At 42.7% G+C, this 14980-nt stretch overlaps 1 protein-coding gene across 3 annotated transcripts in view; it reads left to right on the forward strand.

Annotated features, from left to right (window-relative positions):
• Positions 1–14980, forward strand: part of MCU (mitochondrial calcium uniporter) — a 143681-nt gene that overhangs the window by 40032 nt on the left and 88669 nt on the right. The window contains exon 1 of one of the 3 annotated variants that reach the window (XM_037903947.2): positions 11867–12000. The exons of the other annotated variants lie outside the window; for them this stretch is intronic. The gene's annotated coding sequence lies outside the window, so the exon portion shown is untranslated. Of the gene's footprint in view, positions 1–11866; positions 12001–14980 lie in introns of those variants that run through there. 3 annotated transcript variants of the gene reach the window in all.

A 14980-nucleotide genomic window follows, 5' to 3' on the forward strand; every position in this document is an offset into this window, starting at 1 on the left:
TGAGAGACAAAGATGATCAAAGGGATGGAATGCAAGCCGTATGAGCAAAGGCTGATGGAACTGGTATGTTTAGGCTGGAAAAGAGGAAATTAAGGGGGGTTATGATAGTCTTCAGATACTTGAAAGACTGCCATAAAAGCGATGGAGAAAAGTTGTTCTCTTTTGTTACAGAGAGCAGAACAAGAGGCAATGGGTTCAAACTACAGCATAGCAGATTTAGATGAACCCTCAGGAAGAACTCCCTAATTGTAAGAACAGTGGGCCAGATGAACAGACTCCCTCGGGAGGTTGTAGATGCTTCTTCACTGGAGGTTTTCAAAAAGAGGCTGGATATAGCTATCTGTGTTGGATGGTTCAGATGACCCTTGTGGTTCCTTCTAATTCTATGATCACTTCTATCTCAGACCCAGTTGCTTCCTTATTTACATATCCACTAATTATTTTTCTAAACTGTTCTCAGTTTTGATGCAGGATGGTGGATTTCATTAAACCTTCAGAAATGGTCCCTGAGGGGTCGAAGCTGTATGTGACGGGATCCCTGGGGTACAGCCTGTGACTGGGAGTGGGACCACTGTGCTCACTTAACTCTCTCCAGCCTGGGCTGACTCTCACAATGCCTTGCTAGTGACCGGCAGCAAACCCCTCCAGGAGCTGTTGTCACTCAGCACAACTGCATGTGGAGACCCCCACACTCAGTTATATTGCATGAATGCTCCCAGAGCCACTCATGAATCAAGCAGAGAGAGGCACCAGAGCCAAATCCCCACAGCACCGTACATCAGGAATATACCATCTTGCACTGGTCAAGATGGAGGGTGCACATTTATTAATTGGTTCACCACTTCACCAATGGAAAGTAGGGTTACCATATTTGAACATTCAAAAAAGAGGACATTCCACGGGGGGGGGAGGGTGTATTTGCTCGCACACACACATCCCCGGCTCCACCCCAACTCCACCTGTTCCCCAAAGTCTCCATCCTTGCCCCGGCCCCACCTCCTCCCCTGAGCGCACCGCATTCCCTCCTTCCCCTTTCCTCCCAGCTGCGCAAAACAGCTGTTTTGTGATGCAAGCGCTGGGAGCTAGGGGGGAAAAAGTGGTCGCTCTCTCGAGTGATCAACATTCACTTTCTTTCTCGAGTGATCAACTCTTCTTTGGGGAAAAATAATAATGGCAAAATCCCGGACTTTTTTAGATATTTAAAAATTCCTCCTGGATGGCTATTTAAGAACCAAAAAGCTGGACATGTCCGGGAAAATACGGACATATGGTAACCCTAATGGAAAGTGGATATACACCAACTTTTGCAAAACCTGAGCAGATTTGCCACACGCTTCATACAAACTCACTGGTAAAGATAAACAATAAAAGATTGATTTTTTTTTTTTAAGTGATATTAATTGATAGGCAGAAAGTCAGTTAGTTACCGAAAGAAACTATAACCATGCAATCTAAACTCTCAACTATATTCGACTGGGCAACACCTAGATTAAGCAGTTTTTCTCACCCCACTCGATATTGCAGTCGTTGGTATACAGGTTTGTCCCCTAAACCTGGGCCAGTCCCCTCAGTTGGAGTCGTCCGAGTGTCCTTGTTGCTTGCAGCATAGGTGGGTAAAGGAGAGAGGCCAAGCATGTCACCACTGTGTTCTGTTTTATATCCTTAGTCCCATGTGCTTGGGGAGCACAAGTCCAGTTGTCTCTGGGGGCATTGCTGAGTCTCCAGGCAAGGTTGAGCAATACCCCTGGTATAGCCTCATGCAGGTGAGTCATTGCATTGTAGCTCCCTTGCTGGACAATGGCTGCTGATGGGCTGTTTGACATCCCACCCGGGGATTGGTTACTTTCCTTGCTGTTGCCTCTAGGGAGCTAATATCTGGCTGATTCGCCAACTTATAGCATGTTTTAGTGACAACCATACAACACAATTCTCATAACTTCATATGCATAAATGATATACATATATGGATAGAGAAATGACTTTCAGCAGATCATAACCTTTCCCCTGATATGTTTTATGTGTAATATCACAATTTATATATAGATGAGGAATATGGGGGGGTTGCAGAGTCCTCCCCCAAGGTACAGAATGTCACAATGTAAAAATGCTGACTTGGCCTCCTTCACTGAACTTGACACTAGCAGCCTTGGATTCCAACAGATGTCCCCAAAGAGAAGACAATATGATGGGATTTCACTCGCACTGCAGTTGGAGCTATTCCTTGGAGTTGGGGGTACCATGGCTTATAGTTAATAGAAGAATGTCCAGAGATCTCAGAGCTTGGACAACGTTCATTTATCTGTGGCTCTTAACATTTCAAGAGTCTGAGGCAATTGTTTTAAACATCACTGAACTGCTGCTGAACTCTTTCTCATAAAGATTAGAAGGCACATGCTTCAGAGTATCCCTGTTGCCCAAAACTGGTTGGAAGGGGTTATGTTAGTTGATGTATTCCGCCAGGGCTCAGCATATTATCTTTGCAGTCTTTCTAGTACATGGACCCAAATGTAAAACTGAACCCAGCTTATTCAACACACTGAAGTGCAGAGGAGTGCTAATGTTAGGGTAACAGCCTAGCCACTGTGACTTCTTGATATTTACACATTTGTAGTAGTGTTTGTTTCCTAAGGATGCTGCTACAATTGTTCAGAACTAGCGCAACACTTTTATTGGCCTTGAAGGGATATGGTTTAGTGGAGTGGGCTTCACTGTGTCTAGTTTGTGGATTTTACTATCTAAACTGCATCTCGTCAGTTTTCCCGTTCTGCTCGCTGTTACTGCCTTCTCTACTTTTCCTTCAGTCTCGGGTGGGTGTGGAAGACTTTGAGTAATGCACAAAGAAATTTGATATATATTTAGCTTTGAGTTCAATCCTGATGTTTCAGAAACTCATTAATTCCGTGGCAGAAAACTTCAAAGCTATGTGGAGTAAATAGACTGAAATATATGCAAGTGGCTGACGTTTTTCCTGTTGCAAACTGTTTGCTTAATGGTAGCCTGGGATGCTTTTAGCCCAGTAGATTTGGCGATGGGGGAAGGGAATCTGTTTGATCAAGCTGTTTTACTCAGTTTAAATTCTGAACATAGAATTGACAAATGTAGATACACTTTCTACAGCATCAGTCCTGTTTGCAGTTTTAATAGAATTTGCTAACAACTTCCTAGCAGGAAGAACAGCTTTGTTTTACTTCATGAGCTATTGGGAAATTATCTAACATAGGAAACAGAAACTGCTTTTGATAAGGTATGTTGTGAGGCTTCGGTCTGCTCTTTGTGTGTGAGCATGTTCCCTTGGTAGAATTTCAAATGTAGGCAACACTTGTCCACAAGCTCTTATGTTGGTTACTGTGTTTACTATATTCTGTGTCCAGAATTACCAATCACAAGCTCATGAACCTGGTTTCTATATCCAGGATCCTCCAGTGTTCAGAAGGTCTCATTTTAATACTCTATACATTCACATTGTTTGTTTGTTTGTTTGGCACCTACAAATAGAATTTTTAACACAAATAGTATTTCTGTGCTGAAATGAACGTATGAAATTAACAGGCTCTGGAGATTTTTGATTGGCTGAGGCAGTAACTCTTCTATCCTAGAAAATAAAAATTAATTATAGAAAGAATATTCTCTCCTTCAAATAAACATGCAGAAAAAGGATCTAGTAAACAGTTGCTGTTGGAGGAATGGGACTATTACTAACAGCAAAATTACCTCTTAGAATAAAAGAATTACTAGTATTTGTGGATCTCACTGCTGTCACTTGAGACAATTCGTATTGGAAGAAATCACATGTCCCCTCATCATCCTCCCTAATGGCATGTATACAGATTTACAGTAGAAATTTTGTAAAGGAATAGTGCTGTTAGAGAATGCATTTCAGTGCAATATGATTTTAAGTGAGCTTCTTTCAGAAAGTTCTGTCTTTTTAAAACCTTTTTCTGAGTTAAGGACATAAGTAATTGAACACTATACTGAAATTTGTGCAGACATCCTTTAATATTTTGTGAATTGTCATATTCCTGAAAACGATAATGTGAACACCCCACCTGACATGCCTAAATAACCTTGGACTCCTTTTAAAAAAAAGGGAAATAGTCAGCTCCTCATTCTAACCAAATGTAAGTTGGCATCTGTCTTGTGCTTTACTGGCTAGTGCAACTTGTAAATTGGGGCAGTGCTCCTGTGCAGGGTACACCTTGCAATTCTTGGTGAGGCACACAGTACACTCATTGCACGTGGCACCTCCTCCTGGTGGCTCCCAGGGATTAGTTCTTTCCAGGCACTGCTCCTCCTTTGGCATTGTCTCCTTTTACCCTGCGGCCCTTCTCACTCCCTGGAGCTGCAGCTTCCTGCTTGTGGCTTGGCCCTGCGGCCAGGTCACCACAAGATTTCTCCTAAAGTCATTCTGTACAAATAGTCTCAGGCAGTCTTCTCCAGCACTGCCCTGATGGTGCCACTTCCCCAGTGGCCAGTAGGGAAACCTGGGCCTGCCCACTGCTCTGGGTTCCAATCCAGCAACCCTCAAATAGCATTGCAAACCCTCCCGGTTTGGGTGGGACTCTCCTGGAATCAGGCTTCATCTCCTGAAGGCTACTGAAGCCAATCTGGGAAATTTTTAGGGCGCTAAAAGTCCAGTAGCGCAGCGGGGCTAAGGCAGGCTCCCTGTGTGCCCTGGTTCCGTGCCGCTCCCAGCATGTCCAGCAGTGGCTTCTAGACGAAGGCGTGGCCAGAAGGTCTCCATGTGCTGCCCCTGCCCCGAGTGCCAACTTCACAGTTCCCATTTGCCAGGAACGGGGAACCATGGCCAATGGGAGCTGTGGGGGTGGCCCCTTCAAGCAGGGGCAGTGGGCAGAGCCACTTGGATGCTCCTGAAGCCTAAGAGCCATTACCAGACATACCACTGCTTCAGGGAGCCACCCGAGGTAAGTGCTGCCCAGCTGGAGAACGCACCCCAAATACCCTCCCAGAGTCTGCATCCTGAACCTCCTTCCGAACCCCCTCCCACACCCAAAGCACCTACCCCTGCCCTGAGCTGCCTCTTGCACCCAAACTCTATCCCAGAGTTTGCATCCTACTCCCACACCCCAACCCCCTGCCCCAGCCCGGTGAAAGTGAGTGGTGAGGGTGGGGGAGAGCAAGTGATAGAGGTAGGGGGGCAGGGCCTCGGAGGAGGGGCAGGGCAGGGTCATGTCCTTGAGGAAGGGGCAGGGAAGGGAGTGGGGCAAGTGTCTTTGTGCAGTTAGACAGTTGGCAACCCTAACCCTCACCCTTGCAGTTCTGGGCTTTACTCTCCCAGCCCTCACTACTCCTTCCCTGGGCTGCTTCCTAGAACTCCTGGTTCCCCTCCTTTCTTGGGTGTACCAGCTCCAAACCCTCTTCCCAGGGAGTGACTGCAGCTGCTCTGTTCCTGGCTTATATAGGCCCCACCTGTTTCTCCTCAGCTGGGTACCATCAGCAGTTAGGTCCCAGCCCGCCCTGGCTTCTCCTCCAGGTGCAGCCTGGGTAGTTAATAGGCCTACCTGGCCACCTTAACCCCTTCCAGTCCTGTGTGGGGTGGACACCCCATCACATGGTGCTTTGGAATTCTATTTGTTAGATATTAGTATTAGTTAGAGCCTCACCGTGTTTTGTAAAGTTGGGCTGTAAAGCACAGAAATCATATTTTCAAGTTTCTCAGATTATGCTTTGTATGTGTTTAATTTCTGTATCAGCTGTCTGATGCTAGTGTTGGAGCCTTCCAATTAAATTTGATGCCCCGGTGCAGTAGTTTAACAGAAACACCTATGAATGTTGCAAATAAAACTTAATTACAAAATCCTCATTATACCTGAGGATCTTCCAGAAAAGAATGCAAGGAAGAATGTATTTCCTCCCATGAATGCCTTTGGTGGCAATAATGTTGAGATGAAAGTAGGATCCTGGTGAACATTGTCTCCGAAATTATTCTCAAAAAAGAAAATTTAAACTACTGACTTCCCATCCTTTTTAGAAAGGGTAAGTAACAGTGAACAATTAAAATAAACATAATTTTCAGTGATGTTTAGCTGGCTCAAAACCCTAAGGTCAGTGTAGTACTATACAAAAAACTTAATGGAAATTAGATGCTCCAGCAAATAACAGGAATTTGAATAATCTTCCCTCATCTAGCTTTTTGATTTTTATTATGGTTATTTGTAATGCTCAATTAGCAACCAGATACATAATTTATTAAGACATTTTTGCTCAAAGTGAAAATTGTTGAAGTCAAATCTTTGCTTTAAAGAAAGTCCATTATTAAGAGACTGTTTAGCACTTGCACATCTCCAAAGTTTCTTTCCTCAGAAGAAGACTGATCACTTGCCAATACCTTTAACTTTCATGACCAAGTAGCAGTGACCATCACATTTGTGGAAATGACGCTTTTACTCCCACAACTGTTGGAACTGTCACTGTTCTAATGCATTCCAGCCAACCTGCTTTGATGAACAGGTCCCTGCCATTTATTGCATTGAGCACCAAAACTTTGCTCAATTGTATTAGTTGGTAGTTTTGCTCTGTAGCAGCTTGCCTTGAAGGACTTTGTTTGACAGTTAAAGAGGCTCATCTGATAGTGGGAGTAAGAGGTTTGTGTGTTTAAAAAAAAAAAAAAATAGAAAGTTGAGATTAGTTTCCCATAAAGTGTATAATATTGGCTGATGACTGAGTATGTAAGTGAACATAATACAGGAACTTTAATGAATATAGTGTTTCCACATGCATGTGCATCTTCCCCCACTCACTTCCTCTTGAAAATGAATACAGCAAACAGAGCTGATCACTGACGAATAAAGATGGTGACAAATTTATTACAAATTTGCCCATCTGAATGCTTCAGCAAATTAAAACCTAAAATGATTAGCTGTAGTTAAGAGATGCATACTACTTTTAATAGGTTTGTATTCATATAAAACAAAAAATCCTCATTAAGGAATCAAAATTAATCAGTTTGTCTACTGTAAAACATGTAGAATTAATCATAAATGTCTTGTGTGTTCTTGCCAGTTTTTAGTGCATGGAAAGTGAGAACTGTATCTCAAACTGTCTGGTTAGTTTTATAGGTTTGAGGGAAATAGCATATGAGCTCTCCCAGATAGTTTGTGCCTTGGATAAGTGGTGATGTTCCAACCGAAGATTGTCATGCACAGAGTTGTGGAGGAAGAGGGATTTTCCAAGACTTCCTTTATAGTTGTCTTTTGTATAGAGCTGAGATCTTGAATTACCCCTGTGGACTTACATTTGAGTGCCAGAGGCTGTATTACAACACTACTTACTTTTGTGTATCTGCTTGATGCATTTATCTCCTTCAGTACGGAGAGAACAGACCATGTGTATAATTTTTACACAGGACTCTGAGAGTATGTCTACACAGAATGTTGGAGCTCAAAGTGGGAACGATCCTCCCATTCTGGGTCAACAGACTCAGGCTAGTGGAGCTTGTGCTGGCACTCTAAAAATAGCTGTGTAGGCAGCACTTTGAAGATGTGGCTCAGGCGAGAGCTTGGGCTCTGAAGCTTAAGCAGGTGAGCTTCAGAATCTCTTCACAGCACAGCATTTTAATATGCCTAAATGTATAATCTAGCAACAAAGAATGCATCCCTTACTTATGGGATGGGGAAGTCTATCCTGGGAAATGTGTCTCTGGAAAGGATTTGGGGATGAGAGTAGATAATCACTCTAGCATGAGCTCCCAGTGTGATGCTGTGGCCAAAAGGGCTAATGCGATCCTTGGATGCATAAATGGGGGAATCTCAAACAGGAGTAGAAAGGATAGTAACTTGTGTATTTTGCGCTGGTGTGACCTCTGCTGGAATAGTATGTCCAGTTCTGGTGTCCACAAATGAAGAAGGCAGTTGATAAATTATAGAGGGGTCATAGAAGAGCCACGAGAATGATTAAAGGGTTAGAAAACATGTCTTATAATGACACTTAGGGAGTTCAGTCTTCTTAGCTTAACAAAAAGAAAGTTAAGGGGAGAATTGATTATAGTCTAGAACAGTGTTTCTCAATGACCGGTCTGTGGACCACTACGTGACCCCAAGATCTTCCTAACACAGTTTAGAAAGGCAGCAAGGCAGCAAGCCGGATGCTGGTGTCTAGAAGTACCTACATGGGAATGAATATTTGATGATGGGCTCATTAATCTAGCAGATAAAGGTATAACACACTCCAATGGCTAGAAGTTGAAGCCAGACAAATTCAGACTGGAAATAAAGAGTACATTTTTTTAAGTGAGGGTAATTAAGCATTGACACAGTTTACCAAGAGTTGTAGTGGAGTCTCCATCACTGGCAATTTTTAAATCAAAATCAGATGTTTTTCTACAAGCTGTGTTCTAGGGGTTGTTTTGGAGACATTAAATGGCCTGTGTTATACAGAAGGCCAAACTAGATCAGGGATTGGCAACGTTTGGCACGTGGCCTGCCAGGGTAAGCCCCTTGGCGGGCCGGGCCGGTTTGTTTACCTGCTGCATCCGCAGGTTCGGCCGATTGCGACTCCCACTGGCCACGGTTGGCCACTCCAGGCCAATGGGGGCTGCGGGAAGCGGCAGCCAGCGCATCCGTCAGCCTGTGCTCCTTCCCACAGCCCCCATTGGCCTCGAGCGGCAAACAGCAGCCGATGGGAGCTGCGATCGGCCGAACCTGCAGACGCAGCAGGTAAACAAACTGGCCCGGCCCACCAGGGGGCTTACCTTGGCGGACCGCGTGCCAAACGTTGACAATCCCTGAACTAGATGATCACAGTAGTCCCTTCTGGCCTTGAAATCTATGCATCCATGAAACTGAAGCAAAGAATATGATGACAAAAGAGGCAGGAGGATCTTGACAAGGGAGCCAGATAAGTTGAAAGCTGTTTTTTGACCTTTGCCGAAATTGAGCATGGCTCTTACAAAAAAAATCGATTCTCCTTTTCTCAAAGTGCTGTAATGTTTGAGCAATTGGAAAGTCAAAAAGACTAAGGCCAAGATTTTCAAGAGTGAGTAGTGATTTTTGGGTGGAGATACCCAACCCAACCAAATATGCTGCCCAAAATGTAATAAATTGACACCTCTACATCAGTTAATTTTTGTCTCCTTCTGATCAAACAGTTTCCGGTACCTTCAACTCAATGGATCCAGAGCTCTCCTCTTTCCTTCTTAATGAATCCTTGGCTTGCCTTATCCCTCCTTTTTAAAGGAGAACTGACACTTGTATGCTGCTTTTCCCCAGTTTTTTCTGTTCGCCTATGGCAAAAGAGCAGCAGCTCCCGACAGTCTGTTTCACCTTCAGCTCCTCCCCCACCCCAAAAAGAAAAACGAAATACAAAACAAAACAAAAAATCCTATGAACCTCTTGAAAAAATAAATGTTCAAAGATTTCTATATCTCCCATCTCTCGCTGCTCTGCTTATTTTGTCTTTTCTTCTCGTCTGAGATAGTTAGTGGTTCCTCAGCCTACTTTCCCTGGAGAGTTGGTATTACAAACTCTGTACCACTGTGCTTCCTCCCAAGAAGATTCTGTGGGGCTGGCAGTTGAAACCCTTAGCACAGGCATTTTGTTCTGCTTAAATTTTTGTGAACCTTACGACGACTGTGTGGCTTATATAAAAGATGGTTTTGATGTATTGGAATAACAGTTCTTTTGAAGCTGTTGTATGCTTTATACTTCAGAATATTTTGGCAAGTGTGATACAGTTGATAGTAACTACACGGAAAAGTGGCTACTTCAAACATAAAATTTTTGCTTACTGTTTTATTAACCTTTAAATATGTTTACTCTCCTGCTCCACTGTAAGACCTGGGGCAATGAAACTATTTTTTCAACTAATCACTTTACATTTTAAAAATAGCTTTTTAAAAAGAATGTGAGAAGTTTGAGCCCTTCATAGTGCATCCCTGATCTTAACAGTAATCTTTATTGGTTCTCTGTAGCTGTGCCAAATGGGAATTTAGAGCTTCGTAACATAAAATATTAGTTGCTGCTTTTTGGAATGATCTTTGGATTGTGCGCTGTGGCATGCGTTTGCTTTGCTTAAGCAGGAAATTTAATCTCCAAGGATTGGAGTTGAATTTTTCGTTTACATGGCTACTTCAAAGCAAGAAGTAAATATTGGTAGATGCTGCTGGAGATAATGGTGGGTATGTAACAAAAGGTTCACAAACTTCATAAGTTTGGTTCTATGTATAAGTAAAGTCTAGAATATTGTTCTCCTCCATAAGTCTATCACTTGCCTTAAGTAGGAGGCCTTTAAAGAGTGGTTAGTGAAGAGCATTTGTGGTTGCCTTTATGAGGAAAGTCCTTTCTCTTTGTGCGCGCCTGGGGATGGGGAGGAGGGGGAAAGAAGGATGCAATTACTCTTTTCCAACATGGGTGCCTGTGACATCTATCCAGTGATCTTTCCACTTGGTCTCACTAACTGGTATTCTGCTGAGCTGCACTCTGAGGCTTTGCTAACACTTATGAGTCAGTATTCATTGTGGAATAGTGAAATACCTCCCCCCTCCCTTGCAGATTCAGTACCCATATATAGTGTGACAGGTTGTGGTGGTGTTAAAGGCATAACTTTCTTGACTCCTGTGTATTTAAAATTTTTATATTTTTATGTTTTTTCAGTTCTTAAAGAGGAAATGCATTCATTTGACTAGAACTGTTTAAAACAGGGGTCTCAAATTCAAATGACCACAAGGGCCACATGGGGACTAGTACATTGGCCCAAGGGCTGCATTACTGACAGCTCCCACCCTCGGCCCCACCCCCACTCCACCCCTTTCATGAGGCCCTGCCCCTGCCCCGTCTCTTCCCTGCTCCCATTCCAACCCCTTCCCTGAAAGCCCCACCCCAACTCCACCCTCTCCCTGCCCCCCAGGGGGTACAGGAGGGGTGTAGGGTGCTGCGGGGGCTCAGGGCAGGGGGTTGGGGTGCGGCCGGGGGTTCGGGGCGCAGGCTCTGGCCCGGTGCGTGCTGGGGGCAGGGCAGGCTCCCTGCCTGCCTTGCCTCCGCGCCACTCCGGGAAGTGGCCGGGACCTAAGGGATGGGAGGTACAGAGGTCTGTGTGTTGCTCTTGCTCCAGGCACGTGGTTCACGGCCAATGGGAGCTGCTGGGGGCGGTGCCTGGAGCAAGAGCAACACACAGACCCCTGTGTCCCCCCTGCGCACTGGGCCGGACACACTCTAGGTAAACACTGGGCGGGGGGACCGTAGGGAGCTGGCAGGCCACAAGAAATAGCCCCGCGGGCCACATGTTTGAGGCCCCTGGTTTAAAACATGTTTAACAGTATCTGGTGCATCATATAGGAAAATAGAATACTACTTGTAGTTGCTGTTTAAACACAAACTAAATTTTAAGCATGGCAAGTCATTAGGAGGAAGGGACTAAGTTTCATGCCAAGTTTTTAAAAACCACTTAGGTGTGGTGAGAAGCAACTAGGGGTTGAGGGGAAAAGAAAGCAAGTAGTAATATAATGGATCTCCACTCTCATATCTGTGTTCCCTGTCTGAGTCTGGCTGAACTCCTATGTTTTAAAGGTCTGAGAAGTTACTTACTCACTCAGCACCATCTCAGTTACATGTGGAAAGGATCCTTAACTCTTACTTCACATGAAGTAAAGCTATAGAAAATTCATCCCGCTTTTTTTTTTCGGACAGTAAGGCTGGGGATCTTTAAAGGAGCCTAAAGAAGTTATGCATTCAGATTGTTCTGAAGTTGGATTTAGGCACCTAATTTCCTTGGGCTCCTTTGAAAACCCCCATCTAATACATTAGGTTAGGCTATCTCCAAGAACATGTGGAAATAGCAGTCTGATAAAATCTCTCATTGTTTGTTTTTCCTTAGCAGGCCTGAACCTTCAAGGGCATGTTAAGGCGCATGAGGTCAGAGGCATGTCAGCGATGGTAGCCAGCCTCAGATTGGTTCCTATCCAGGAGATTTACAGGGCAGCCATCGGAGTTCTTCAAATACTTTGTCAAAGCGTTATTGCTTGGACTCAGCGTCACGGCATGAATCCAGGTTTGGCCCATCAGTGTAAAAGAACTTTTTTCTGAGTTGGGAATAGCCCAGATCTCGTGCCCCCGTAGGTTTAACTTTTCATGATGTTTCCATACGTAATTTTTTTTCTGTGTTGTCTTTTTAAGAGGTGTCTTAATCCTCTCTACATTTATAGAAATCTAACTTTTGTTACTGTTGCATACCATGCTAATTGCATTACATTATAAATACTTGTTCATACTGTAACAAGTGTTTATTGGAATTTGTCTGAGAGTGATGATCTATTATACTGCTTGCCTTTCAGAGAAATACTTCTCTGTAATATATTTCCATTTCCCTTCTCCCAAGAGAGTTGGGAGTGTTTTTATGCTTGAGATAGTCTATACAGTTTTTTTGTGGGGGGGAACAAGTCAGTTGAGACTAATACTGTTGCTTAATCTACTGTGGATAAGTGCATGTCACCTCATACTTATGTAGTTTACGGGTGGAGAACATCAAAGTAAGAAGGGAGATCAGACAGGTTTGTTTTTGTTTGTTTGGGGTTTTTTTGTCCCTCCCCCCTGCCCCCCATTGAAAGCTTGGATCCAAGAGTGGGGGATTTCCAATTTCTTTCTGAGAAGTGAGAATTAATTAGAAGTAAGTAACTTACATCCCCCTTCTGTCTTATGAAGAGAGCTGAATGTTCAGACTTAGAAACAGACCCCTCTATATTAACCATGTTTGTAAGTAAACGGATGTTTACCAAAATATAGGTCCCCATATAGAGAGCCTCAAAGGCAAACCATTAACATATATAGTTTTTTGTATTGATTGACTAACTGAGGGGATTGTAGAGGGTTGTTATGTAGAAATATATTCTTCCATTCCTTGACTTCTCTCTTTCTGTAATGGTGGTAAAAATGCAAGTGCTTTTTGTGCTGCTTTGGGGGCATTAGCTTAATTCTTGTTGGCTGGTTAAGTTTTGTTCAGTGGCGGACAATTGAAAATTGCTCTCCTGTCCCATTCAGAGATTGGCTAATATTTTTCTTTCTGAATGGGAGAGCAAACATAATATTTTAACAAAACAAGCATATGATTTTTTTTTTAATTTAAACATTCAAGTTATTTTAAAATCAGGTTTTTGTTAAAATTGTTAACTAAAATAGTTAAATTTTTTTTTAAAAAACAAAACAAAAATTAAATAGACTGTCAGCTAGGTCAACATTAGAAACTTAAAATATTGGCTTCTGCAGCTAACTCAGTCATCTTCACCTTCATTTTCCTATTTGTTCATAATCTGGAAAAGAAAAGCAAGTTTTCCTGCTTTTTCAGGTCCCAAATGATTTCTCAGTTTGAAATGAATCCAGTCTAAAGGAAGAAAATATTCTTTCTACGCTGGCAGAAGAAGCTACTGCTGTTAAAAATGAAATTATCACTTCAACGGTTTCTGAATCCAAGTGCTTAACTGATTTCCACCAATTCACTGGTGTGACTTTCTTTAGAACATCATCAGCAAACATATATTTCTTGAATGGTTCACCTTTAGCTCTGAAGTTTATTATAGTTGGCATTATGGAGGGATGATTGCTGGATGTCCATGTCCTAGCCAACTCCTCTTCAACAGTTCAGGTTTGACCCTGGTACCGAGTACTGAGAATTATTTGCAAGAAAGTGAGCTGGAGATAGTGCTTGTCCCATTCATTTTTTTAATGCTTGTAATTTAACTCTGTCATTGCTTATTTCCCTTTTTAAGATCGCACTCAGTTCCTTCCAAATTTCAACAGCGTCAGCAATAAAACAGCTATTTCCCTGCATTTTGTTCAAGGCTACAGAAATGGGCTTCAGGATACTCAGCATGTCTTCAACATTTGTCTTAAGCCCAGTGTTAAGAACTTTGGCTGTGACAGTGCCATCTATTTTTTTCACAATTTTGTTCACAAACTCTCATCAGATTAGGCCAGTTCTTGATATAGTGCTCAAAACAGTCCACTACTGAGTTCCATCGCACATCTTGTGGGAGAGTTAGCTTGGTTCCTCCTGCTTTTTTCAGAGCAGCTGCTGCAAAGTGGCTGTTACGGAAGTATTTTGCAATTTCAAAAACATTAGCCTTTATTTATGGAACACTGATGTCTTTGGCTAGGAGGTGCATCAAATGAGCACTGCGACTGTATGTTATTAGCTTGGGACTCTCTTCTAAATAATTTCTTATCTTGGATACATTTGCAGCACTGTCTGTGACCAAGCTGCATACTAGACATTTGAATTTTTTTTCAGTTTGTTATAGATTTTACTCCTACTTCTTGTAAGTATTCTGCTGTGTGTGCATTTCCTGATGTATCAATTGTTTCTGTAAGGAAGACATTCCCTTCTTCTGTTGTCACACAAGCACATACAACAGGATCATTGTGGACATTACTCCACCTGTCAATACTCAGGTTAACTATTTTACCCTCTAGACCTTTTGCACACTGCTCAATTTCTCATTCATGCACTTTTTCCAGCAATTTGCCTGCGACATCTGCTCCGTTGGGTGGACTGTATCGTGGTCTTAATGACTGCACCATGTTAATGAAGTTAGGGTTCTCAGTCATACAGAAAGGAGAGTTTGTTGCATAAACAAACTGGGCAATTTTTTCATCAATTACCTCTTTTTTGTAATCTGCTGGTTCTTATCACAAACTTATCTATGGTTGTTACTGGTTGATGGAGATTTTTTTTTTCTTTTTGCTACAGGTGGTACACTGTGGCTATGTGACATACATGATGTGACTGAAACACTATCCTTGGCAGATAACTCTGAAACTATAGAAAATGATGGTAATCTTGAAGGTGGATAGTCTTCAGAATCCTGTATGTTGAGGGTGGATTCTCCTAAACAAAACGAGTCAATGTAGTTATTTAATTATTCCCATACTGCTCATTTAGTATTCCTCATTGCATTCACTGACACTCAGTACTACTTTAAAGATGAAATTGTAAAAGGAAGATCTGCCTATTTCAGCTATTTATTTTTTTTATCACA

Source organism: Chelonia mydas, chromosome 7, assembly GCF_015237465.2.
Source record: "Chelonia mydas isolate rCheMyd1 chromosome 7, rCheMyd1.pri.v2, whole genome shotgun sequence".
Lineage (NCBI taxonomy): Eukaryota > Metazoa > Chordata > Testudines > Cheloniidae > Chelonia > Chelonia mydas.